This window comes from Cervus canadensis, chromosome 6 (assembly GCF_019320065.1).
Source record: "Cervus canadensis isolate Bull #8, Minnesota chromosome 6, ASM1932006v1, whole genome shotgun sequence".
Lineage (NCBI taxonomy): Eukaryota > Metazoa > Chordata > Mammalia > Artiodactyla > Cervidae > Cervus > Cervus canadensis.
In genome coordinates, this window is record NC_057391.1 from 29,743,771 (window position 1) to 29,754,909 (window position 11,139).

Consider the following 11,139-nt stretch of genomic DNA (forward strand, 5'->3'; position numbering starts at 1 on the left):
AGTGGGCTGCCAGTTCCTTCTCCAAGGGCAGGGAGAGGAGATAATAATTACTGAGCTTTGTGGCTGTTTCTGTGATGTGTGCCTAAGTGGTTCGTGTGTGTGTGTGTGTGTGTGTGTGTGTGTAACAGAAAGAAGGAGGGAGGAGAGGGAACAAGGAAAAGGGAGAGAAAGAAGGAGAGGAAAATGGGAAGAGAAAGAAAGAAGTCTTAAAGAACTGCAGACCAAGGCGATCAGTGGAACCGAGAGACGCACCAGACCCAGTTAGCTACCCTGGCTTCACCTCACAGGTCTGGACTAGACACGGATAGCTTGGGGTTCATTTATCCCTTTTTGTTTGTCAGTCTCAAGAAATTTCTTTGTTCCCCAGGACCTGAAGAGAGAGGCTGGCAGGAAAGTGGGGCTGGAGTGGCCGTGTACAGAGGTTCAGCCAGGAGGGCTGGGCTCCATGGTGCCTGGTTTGTGCCCGGCTGGACTGCCTCACCCGCCGGCCTGAGGGCCTGCCTTGCCTTCAAACCCTTCATCTAGGTGAGTGCCTGAGGCTTGCCTTCCACCAATTCAGCTTGTTTTCTGTAAAAACTGAAATTATGAGCTATGTTGACTTATTTTTCGAAGTCACGTTTGCCTGAGATTGTATTTACCAGGCAAAGTGGAGAGCTAAGAAGAGTTTGGGTAATTTCAAATGAAAACTACCACAAATGACAATTTGTGTGAGAGTGAAGATGGGGCTACTTTAGACAGTGACCTGGATCTGGCTCTGTATTCGGATAGAAATAATCCCACCTGTATATTACCATGTGTCTGTACACGGCATCATCAGTATCTTAAACTCCCCAATTCTGTTGGATTTCAGAGTGAAAGGCTGACACAGACCAAGAGCCTACTTCTGTGTGAGTGTGTTTCGCAAAAATACTTTGGTCCTAAGAGATCTGCCTGAAATACTAAGACACAGGAAACGGAGGAGGAGGAAAGGAAGTTCACATTAACTCTGGGAGAGAGGAGGAGGGAGGGGAAGAGAAAGCTACAAGAGAAAAGGAGGAGAAATGGAGACAGGAGGAGGGGGGGCAAGATGCAGGAGGAGGAAGACTGCGGTTGGGGGGGATGGGAGGGAAGCTAGAGACAGAGACGGAGAGATTTTCACACGTGCAGACCAAGGGCTTTGAAGCCCTCGACCCCGACCCCCAAACCCAAGTGCACCTCACAAAACAGGTTTGGCTCGTATTTCAGGCCGTCTCCTCGCCCCGCGTCCGCGCTCCCCGGGGCCCTAATTCACTCCTGCCCTCTCCACACAAATGACATTCGAACCCGGGAAAATAATTGCATTAGAGCAGATTACTTATAACCGATAGTTATCCGTCTTTTTCTGTTCGACAGAAGTCTATTAAACTCAGCACAGCCATTACCAGCTGAGCTCTAGAGCGCGCCTTCATTAAGAAAATTAAAATCATACTTCTGAATCTAAGCAAAGCCTGCGCAAGGTCTCTGAAGCCTGCGTCAAACCCCCGACGTTTTTCAGAAACCCGATTTTCCCGCGAATCCATCTCTGCTTTTTTGGAAACCGTAGGTCAGGGTGGAAAGATTGAGAGTGATGAGAATTACTCCAAGATAGGGATGTCTGAGCTCCGGAGGTACCATCTTTCTTCGTAGCCCCTCCCCTGCTCCCCGGACGCCTCTCTTCCTCGGATCTTTCCTCGGGCGCTTTCCAGGGAAGGCACCACACCTCTGCAGGTGTGACCCGGGCTTGGAGAGCTGGTGGGCTGGGGGAGGTGGGAGACACGGGGAGGTGAGGGATTGTGGCCCCCGAAGCTGCGTGGGTGAACATCCCCAGCTGACATCTGCCGCCAGAGGCCCGCTCTACAGTGCACACCTCTTACACACACACACACACACACACCATAGCGTGCAGAGGGGACACACTCTTCCCCTCCATTGCATTTCACACTTGCTCCAGGACCAACGTGGCCTAGGATCCTTTTGTCCACCCGGGCACCTGGAGCCTGGCCCGGGACTGGGCGGGCAGCTGCGTGTGCCTGGGACAGGGGACCTCTCCCTTTTGGCGGGGTCTTCGGCTTCTGGGGTGCTGGTGGGGTTTCCTCCTTGGTTTAGTAGGAGCCTCAGTTCACAGTACCCCTTGATGATTGGGAGCACAATCGGCGGCGCAGTTCCCCGCCTGTCCTGAGCCTCAGGGAGGGGAGGAGGGAACAGGTGGGGAAGGGGGCAGGGGCCACACTCGCTCCCCTGCCTGTGGTCTCCGGGTAATAGCTCCCAGTGCTCCAGCCGAGGGGGGATCTCCAATTCCAGGGTAGGAGAGCTCTGTGCTCAGTTTGGAGGGGGCACGTTTCCATTGATTTTTCGTGGCATCTGAAAATTTATAGGGTTTGAAGAATAATTTTTAGCATGGTTTATTTATTTATTTATTGTTAGCCACCACCCTGCGTTTCAGCATTTTGCTTTGTAAAATGTTAATTACTCTGTATTTCTCTGAGAAGTCTGCCCAACTTCAGGGCTCTAAAGGAAAACACAACGGCTTTGGCATTTTTTCCGGGTATCGTTTCCTAGGGCTCTTAAGAGCAGAGATGCACTGCTTCCTTTTTTGTCAGAATGCCCCGTAATAGAGTTCTCACCCCTCTTTATGTCTAATGAGGGCTTTGAGGTTTATTAAAGGAAAATAGCACACACCCCCTCAGCACTCAAATACGGGATTAGGTGGAGCTTACTTGCAAGTGTATAATACTGTTGTCCCTTGGCAAGTGTCTAATTCTCTTTCCCATAACTTCTATTTGACAAAAAAATCCTACAAAATTCAAGTGATGAAAGTCAGCGAATAGATGTGGGCAAGTGAACATCCTTTTACATCTCCACAGCTTTCAACCTGCTAAAATAGAGGATATTAAAAAAAAAAAAATCAGGGAAAAAGAAAATAAAACAAGTGCACCTTCACTGTTGTTAGTGTTTTTTCTCATCAAATGTAGACACATCATTAGATTCCTTTTTCCTTTGTAGCAAAAGATGAGGAAGTCAGAAATGAACAGCAGCCTTTTAAGAGCAGCAAATCCAAGACTTTTGAGATGGTTTTCTTGGAGTCTGTTTTCCCTTCTTTGCCCTTCAAGCAAAACAGAAAACAAAGATAAAAAGGAAGAAACATCATTCCTAGTGGAGAGTTTATTTTGTTGCCACAATAAAAGGGTGGAGACAGTTAATAGCTATTTGAGATGATAATGCTTAGTGATCCCATTCATTTAATCATAATCTTCAAGTGGTTTAAGATTAATGGCAAGAGGTGTTTTTGGTCTCTTCCTAAGGACCTTTGTATTAATTTACTTAGAACACTGACCAGACTGTCAATGTCTCCAAATTTCATTAAGCCGAACTGAGACAAATACAATGAGATTTTCATGTTTTCTTTTTCTGTGAGACTATCTCCTGGAATTATTTTTATTTGGATTCAGCTGCAAGGGGCAGGGGGCACTTGCTTCCTTTTCTCTATTATAACTAGGTGGAAATAGATATGTAAAATATGTGTGCTACATATACACACATCCACACATATATTTAAATGAACTCTATGTACATATCCACATATATATTTAAACTAATATCGTTTACAGATAACTTTCCTTTCACTTCTGAGCTTAATGAAGACTTTTCCAAAAGTCAACTTCAGTGACAGGAGACAGGTTCTGCTTCAGCCAGACCAGGATTTATGTTTAAAGTAGGTTTGAAAGCACCGAATGTCTTCAAAACAGACAAAAAATAATGAGAACACGTTGGAGTATAAATATTTAACTTTACCTCAGTTGTCATAATAGCCCCAGCAATTCTTGAAACACAACCGGAGGACTGAGGCATCCCTTCACTGGCATCAGCCCGGGCTGCCTCCGCCTTGCCCTAGGAGCGCTGGTCCCCTCAAGTCCCCGGGAAGTAGCCCTTCCCGGAGCATCCCCAAAGAGGAGGATTGGAGAAGGCGTGACGCGGGGCGGGGGAGCCTAGGGAGAAGTGAGGTAAGAGAACGGATTTTCAAACTCTAAGGTCCTGATCCTCTGGCAAGAAATGAACAAGAGACCCACCTTTCCCTTGCCGTCCTCCCTGCCCGTGGTTTCTTCCCCCTCATTTCTCAGAGCAGTTTTCACAAAATCCCGCAATCAGGTACCTTCAAAAAGCATCCCACCCCCCAACTCCCTACAAACTAAAGTGGTTCCTCACTACAGATCTACGCTCTTTCGGTGGGATCTGGCTGTGGTCAGAAGACTTTCCGCGTCAGAGCTGCTCGGCCAGCGCGTTTCCCCGGGAAGAGAGGCTGGTGGCGGGTCTGCCGACCCGAGGTTGTCCGGGCTCTCGCTACCTGCGCGCCCTCGTCGTACCGTGGTTAGCATTCGGGAAGATGCACTGGGATGCCAAGAAAGCGCCTCTGTGCACCGAAAAGGTTGAAAAATAACCCCAGCACTCTCATTTAATACCAGTCCCACACCTTGCACTGGCTTGTGAAGCACCCGGGGAAGATCAAGTGTCAAGGACAGTGGCAGTTTATTTTGGTGCATTTCAGTTCTCCTTTCCGTTTCCAGCAAAACTGAGAACACAGTGGAGAAAGAAGGACCTTTGGAGAAAAGACGTGTGTGTGTGTGTGTGTGTGTGTGTGTGTGTGTGTGTGTGCAGATAGGTAGGTAGATACGAAGACAACTTTCAAGCACATTCTCTATTTAAAAGAAAAAACAAAACCCAGACAGGGGCCGAGATTTCTTGGCGGTGCAGCGAAGGGTCATTCAAGACAAGCAACTGTCTGAATTCCGAAAGCGATTTCTTGGGACTTGACTGAAATAGTGGGAGTTCCCGGGAGTTTAATTTTGCAAGGCTGTAAAATGTTTTGTACTGGCCTCTTTTCCCATCAGATATCCATTAAAAAAAAAAAAAAAACTTCTACAGCATCTATTAAACATATTTCCTTGGACTCGAAATCTACAGCTCGGCAGAAACAAACAAGTCATAGCAAAACCCCGGAAAATAAAGAGATTTAGAAGAATACCTGTCCCTTTCTGAGTCATTTGATAGTTTATTCCCTGGAGGCCAAGTGAAGGTGGGGGTTTGAATTTTATTTTTCGTATGTTATTATTATTTTTCTCATATATTCACTTAAATGTTCAGCTTTGACAAACTATTCTCCTACCGCGGGGTTCTTTTGCAGAACGGAGGTGGGGGTGGTGAAGCGAATCAGTCGAGCGGAGCGGGGGTGGGGAGCGCAGAAAAACACGACTTGCTTCGCAGGGGGCTGACGCGCAGCCGTCTACTCCATTAGCCAGCAGGGGGCGCTCTTATGTTATCTCTGGACCAGACAGCCGAGCCGCTGGGCGCTACAAGACAGGCTTTGCAGTTTTACGCAGCTGCAAAAGGAAGGGGGGCGGGGGGAGTGGAGCTCCTAAACCCTCAGCAGCTCTTCCACTTGGGTTATTTACCCGCTGTTAGGCAACATACCTACGGCTCGCTTTACCTCCCCACTCCGCTTATAGTGCACCCCCCTCCCCATCAACCCCTTTTCATCTGCATCTATGAAGCACATGTATAATCTCTCTCCCTAGCCTTGAAATATACATTAATGCAACTTATTAAATGCGCCGACGAATAGTCAACATTTTTTTCGCCTGTTAGTTCCGCTGATCCAAGCAGGATTTATTTGCAGATCTCACATCCCGGAGCCATAATGCGTGATTTTTTTCCCCTTAAATAAAATTGGTCAAATGTTGACAACCTTTAAGCCAATCTAACGCTCAAGATTAGTGATGGGAAACTAATGAGAAAATATCAGATCGCCCGGCCTGAGGGCTGCCAATTAAATCTTCGCTGATTGAAAAATAAAAGCGGACTTGGGGTGTGAGCCCAGCTCAACTTCAACTATTAATTTAACATGTTGCCGGGTCCGTGCCTTCTCTCCTCTAAACAGCTTCCTGTAAGAGCCCTTCCTCCTCTCTCACCCCTCAACCTGAAAGTCAAATGTTATTTCTCCGAATATTTCGAGAGGTTCATATCAGGATGATCGTTTCTTACACCGTAAATATTAGGCCTTTAAGCAATATGATTTAACTAATTAGAAATTTTACATCATTAAGTCTCAGGGAGAGAAAAAAGAGAAACAAATCTGCCAGTCATTTTAAAGGAGACAGGCACTATTGAAGTGTGAAGAAATCGGCTCTAATTCAAAAAGGCAATCGGGCAGAAAAAGCCCTCAACATTACCCTGCTAGTTATTAATCAGAAAGGGTTCTCTCTGCTCCCCACTCCCCCTCCTCTCTTAGCACTGAGTTTAAGTTCGCTTTTTTGCCAGTGGCCCATGTCATATTTATATTGAGGTTTTGTCTGCTAAAGGATTGAAATCTGAAAATGTTTCAATATGAAGAAATCAGAATCCTCAAAGGGAAAAAAAAAAAATCATAGAATCACCTTTCTTCCAGACAAGTAAACCTGTTGTGATAAACAATCCTCACCCCCTCTTTATTTTTTGTCCATTCTTTCTTTTTTTCTCCCCATTAAGTTCCTATTTTGAAACCTGCTTGGTGAGAACGAGATAAAGTCTTTGTGTTCCGTTCCCCTCCCCCTCCTTTCTTGCACCCCTCCTTCCGCCAAAGTGAGAAACTTAGACTGAAAGCAGAAAAGTACAAATACATTAACAAAGCCCCACTCACTTGATAAAAAGGCCATGGTCTAGGCTTACATGTCAGGAATCTAAGAGAAGGGGAATCAATCCGGTGGGTCTCCGGACAAAAGATGATGAACTAGAAATTCCCACCACCTATGTATAACATTTGATGATGTATGTGAGTAAAATGAAAAAGAAAGGCAGATAGGTGAGAATTATTTTAAAGTGCATTGTGGTGGTGTGTGCCTTTTTCTCTATCCTTCCCCCCCACCCCTTCTCTATTCAAGCTTAAAACAGCAGCCTCATTATGGCGAGGTGCCCCTTCCCACCATACTCTTCCTTAAGCCCTTGGTCCACCACACACAGAGTCCTTCCCCTCGTCTTCTCATTCCCAGCAAATTAACTCAAGAGGGAACTAACTGCAAAGGAACTTTGTGAGTAGTTCCATTTGGAAATCCAGCCCTTCCTGGCATCTCAGAGGACTTGTCCTTAGACATTGGGTTAAAAAAATTAATCGCAAGCCTTAGGTATTCAATTTCCCTGCATTATTATTTATTTTTAAATTACAAAGAGGTCCCAAAGGCCCGTCTTTTTTTTTTTTTTTTTCCTTTTTCTGCCTGGCTCAATTCTTCTCTTATTTGGTACCCTTGGAGCCTCATTTTCTTATCCTCCTTTCCACCTTACAATCTAAAAGTTTCACAACCTTGCTTCCCACCAAGTCCCTGGGCCTGGAATTTTCAAGTCTCTGGGCTTCTGCCCGCCTGGAGCTGCTCTCCAGCGTTAGTTCAATGCCATTCCTCACCTTACCAGATTTCAACTTTGCAGGGGACAGCAGTAGCAGACCTGGGCTATTAACACACCACAGTTAATTCTCTGCGGGAACTTTTACTAGGTGGGACGTGTGGAAGGAGAAAACATCTGTAAACAGTGAGCTGCTCTTGAGGGTGGGGAGTGAGTTCTGACATAAGAGGCCAGAACGCATATAAAATATGGCAGAATTCCTGAAGGAACTAGATTGGAGTTACATTTTGGTGACAGAAGGAAAGGAAACAGAAATGAGTGGGGGACACTGGGAAGAATCTAGAATGCTCCCCAAATTTAGCTTGCTTTCTGATTGTCAGGGAACAGATGGGAGTCGAACGTGCTCCTCTTTGAGAAAGATTAGAGTAAAATGGACACTTCTGTCACTTTCAGGAGGCGGGACAATAAGAGGTGAAAATATACAAGACAATGGCCTCTGGCGCTGGAGGGCTCCCCTGGCGGGCTCCCCACCCTTAGCCCCTTCCCTCTAGGAACCCTCCTTACCTTTGTTGCTTGCATTTGATCTGACACTCTGGAGGTTCCTGGGCTAGGTTCTTTGAGAGAAAAAAAAGACCATGAGAATCAACCGGTCTCCTCCAGCATCTACTCCGAAGCCAAGAAACATAACAATAAAATTTACAGCGCCTTTAACAACTCGCAACTAAACCATTAAAATTCTATTTAATTGAGAAAATATTGATTTTTAAGTCTAGCAAAAGCGAAATCGTAATTTAGCTGCAAACTTTCAGGCGGGAATATAACGTATTATGTCGCCGTATTATGGATCCACCGTATTATACCTATGCAACATCACATCTTTAATTGCACTACTTTATGAAGTGATAAAGACAAAAGATAACCCGACTTAGGCAAACGCTTGAAAAAAAAAGAGGACCTAGAGTAATTTCCTTTTCCAGTTATTTATAAAATAATTGTCTCTTTTTTTTTGAAATAGAAAAAAAAAAAAGTCCAAAGGGGAGGAAAGAAATAAAAAGAACGGAAAACCACAGACCAGTCTAAAAGCAACTCACATTAGCAAGTCCGTTGATATTCTGTACCAATGGAGGAATGAAGCCAACACATTTAGAGAAAATGCATTCACGGACAAAATCGCATCCTCCTCTAAACGAAATAAACCTGGGTCTTTTTTCTTACTTTACTCCCCCGTCCTGTTTTGGGGAGTGGGGGGCAGAATCCATTGGTGGATAGGGAAAGGAAAGAAAATCAGGCTTTCTATGTTATTTCTGTATCGGTTTTTGGTATTATAGAGGAGTAAAGAAGTTTTTGTGTGGTGGTTTTTCATTGATCAGTCACTCTGAGCTAATGTAATTATCTTCATCAATAGGAGGCTGCAGAGAGAATCATTATGTGGGTGACATTGATAAATGATCGCCCAGGAACGGCCCTCTCGCGGGCAACCCCCGCAGCTGACCCTCCCCCCCACACAATGTAGTCATAGAAACACCTAGAGAAGCTCGGGCACCGCCGCGGAAGGGGCAAGAGAGGGAAGAAAAGCCTCGGGCGGCCGGGGTGGGGGCGGGGGCGGCCGGGGGCGGCCGGTCCCAGACCCAAACCCGTCCCAGCGACAAAAACAGCCCACGGCGGGGACGCAGGAGGGCGTCGCGGGAGGGAGAATCCCTCTTTCCAGCAGCAAACCTCTCACAGTTGCTCACAACAAAGTGAAAATCCGTCCTGCGGACGACCCATTCATTCCTCCACACCTTTACCGTGCGTGATCTCTCTACCAACAACCTCTGGTGTTTGCCGAGACACACGTTCAGATAGATGTCTCCAAAGTAGTTAAATAATTAGGTTACAAACCTGTGGGCATCTCATTCTCATGAGGGTCTCCTCCCACCTCCCCACCCCCGTTCCAAAAGCCCCAAACAACAAACAAACCAAACCCACAGACCCAACTGAACAAAGACGGCAGCTGGGCGACCCCCTCACTGCGTTCTCCCCACTTATTTACTGGGTGACCCTTCCTTTCGCTTCACCTCCTAACCCAGTGCCTCTCATTATGAGATAATGGATTTTGCGATTGTTCCTGTCAGGGGGGAAAAAAAAATCCCCACCGAACCCCACGTTTTCATCTTTGGACTGTTTTATTTAAGCCAATGGGAAAGTATTGAGAACAGTAATTGATTCATAATGATCCATAAATCGATGTCGGGGAACGGTGAGGGGGGGGTGTGGGGATGGAGATGTATGAAGAGTGGGAAGGGGGATGCTGTTTATTTATTTTATTTCTAAAGCTTCAAGTAAAGTAGCTTTGACACTGTTGGGGCTGGAGGGGAGGAGCTGTTGGGCTCTGCTGGATCATCCATCATCGCTGTCACCCAGAGTCTGCCCCGAGGAGCCGTAGACGCAATCTCCCTTCTGTCTCTACACCGAAACTATTAATATTAAAACCTCCCTTCAAACACTGCCCGGACGGTCTCCATTCTCATCACAATCTGACCGGCCTCCCCCATCAGACCCGCAGTTTCCCTGCGCCGCAGCTTCCTCCAAGCCCGGCCCCGACGGAGGGAGCTCCACGACCGCGCACGACACCCTTATTGATTGCAGCGACTCTTAGGTTCCCCCTGCTCACCCCGTCGGTTTGAAACACGTCTGTCTGTCTAACACACGCGCGCACGCGCGCCAGTGCGCGCGCAAAGAGAAGGCCAGGTGAGGGCCGGAGCCGCCGGCGCCCAGGGGCAGAGTCTGCACGCCCCCTGCGCCTGCCGAAGCCCCCGCCTGCCTCCTCCCAGGCTAGTCCAAGCCCGGCTGTGGCTGCTAAGCCCGCACACCCGAACACCGCCCCCGCCCCAGACACCGGCCCTTCTAACACAGTGGCAACTTGCAGCGGAGGTCCAGGCTCCTTATCAAATTGCTGACCTGCAAGACTGGTGGGGAACTTGTGGAGGATCCCTGTCCAGTCCCTTTGAAGGAAGGTCCCTCCTCTGACAGCTGCTAGAGATATTAGCCACATTTCCCTTCCCAAATCTGCTCCGGGTTAACAGGCCCACAGGGGCGGGAGGGGGCTAGGATCCTGACGGACTTTTCTGGACAGATCTAACCGGGGTGAGCTGGGGCGAGTGCGGGGCGCTGACCTGGGCGAGGGGGAGGAGGAGTGTGGGGAAGACACAGACTTCCCTTATCTTTTCTTCTCCTTTTCCTTCAAAATGTGCCTTCTTGCTCAATTCCCAACCCTTAACAGATGGCGACTGCAGTTCTCTCAGAATTTCTTAAAGAAAGGGAAACCTTTGGAATTTATTTCTGCTTTTGCTTTTCCATATAAATAAAAAAGTGTTTTTATATTACTCTTGTTTTGGAGAACATAAGCAATTTTATTCAGACTACAGTATTTCCTTTAACACTATATGGTTGTCAAAACACCATTCCCAGTTTCTTTGCTTTTGACAGCTGAGTCTTTCTTAAATATACCCAAATCGGAACTCTTTATACTAAATAGTAAACCCGAGATAGGAGCAAGTGCCTTCCGAGGTGGTATAAAAAAAAAAAGCATTATAAAAAATTGGACAACTCTACCACCTCTCTATCTTAGCATCTGGAGTGGGGCGGCAGGAGAGCAAGGAAATGCAAACAAATATTATTACAACGATTATTCACCTCTAAATATTTAAGAAGGTTAAAGTTAAAGTGATAGGGTGTGAAGTTGCTAAAGAAATTAAACCTGAGATGACTTTATCTGTTAAAACCAAGAATAGAGAG

At 46.7% G+C, this 11,139-nt stretch overlaps 1 long non-coding RNA gene across 2 annotated transcripts; it reads right to left on the bottom strand.

Moving 5' to 3' along the window:
* Positions 1-1,780: 1,780 nt before the first annotated feature.
* On the bottom strand, positions 1,781-10,616 carry LOC122443356. Of its 2 annotated transcripts, none has more exons than XR_006269990.1 (4): positions 10,303-10,616; positions 7,927-7,976; positions 3,790-3,983; positions 1,781-3,100 (listed from the first exon to the last, which is right to left on the bottom strand). It is a non-coding gene; the product is annotated as an uncharacterized LOC122443356 (long non-coding RNA). The 2 variants fall into 2 exon arrangements; XR_006269991.1 differs by lacking the exon at positions 10,303-10,616 and adding an exon at positions 9,144-9,191.
* Positions 10,617-11,139: the final 523 nt, after the last annotated feature.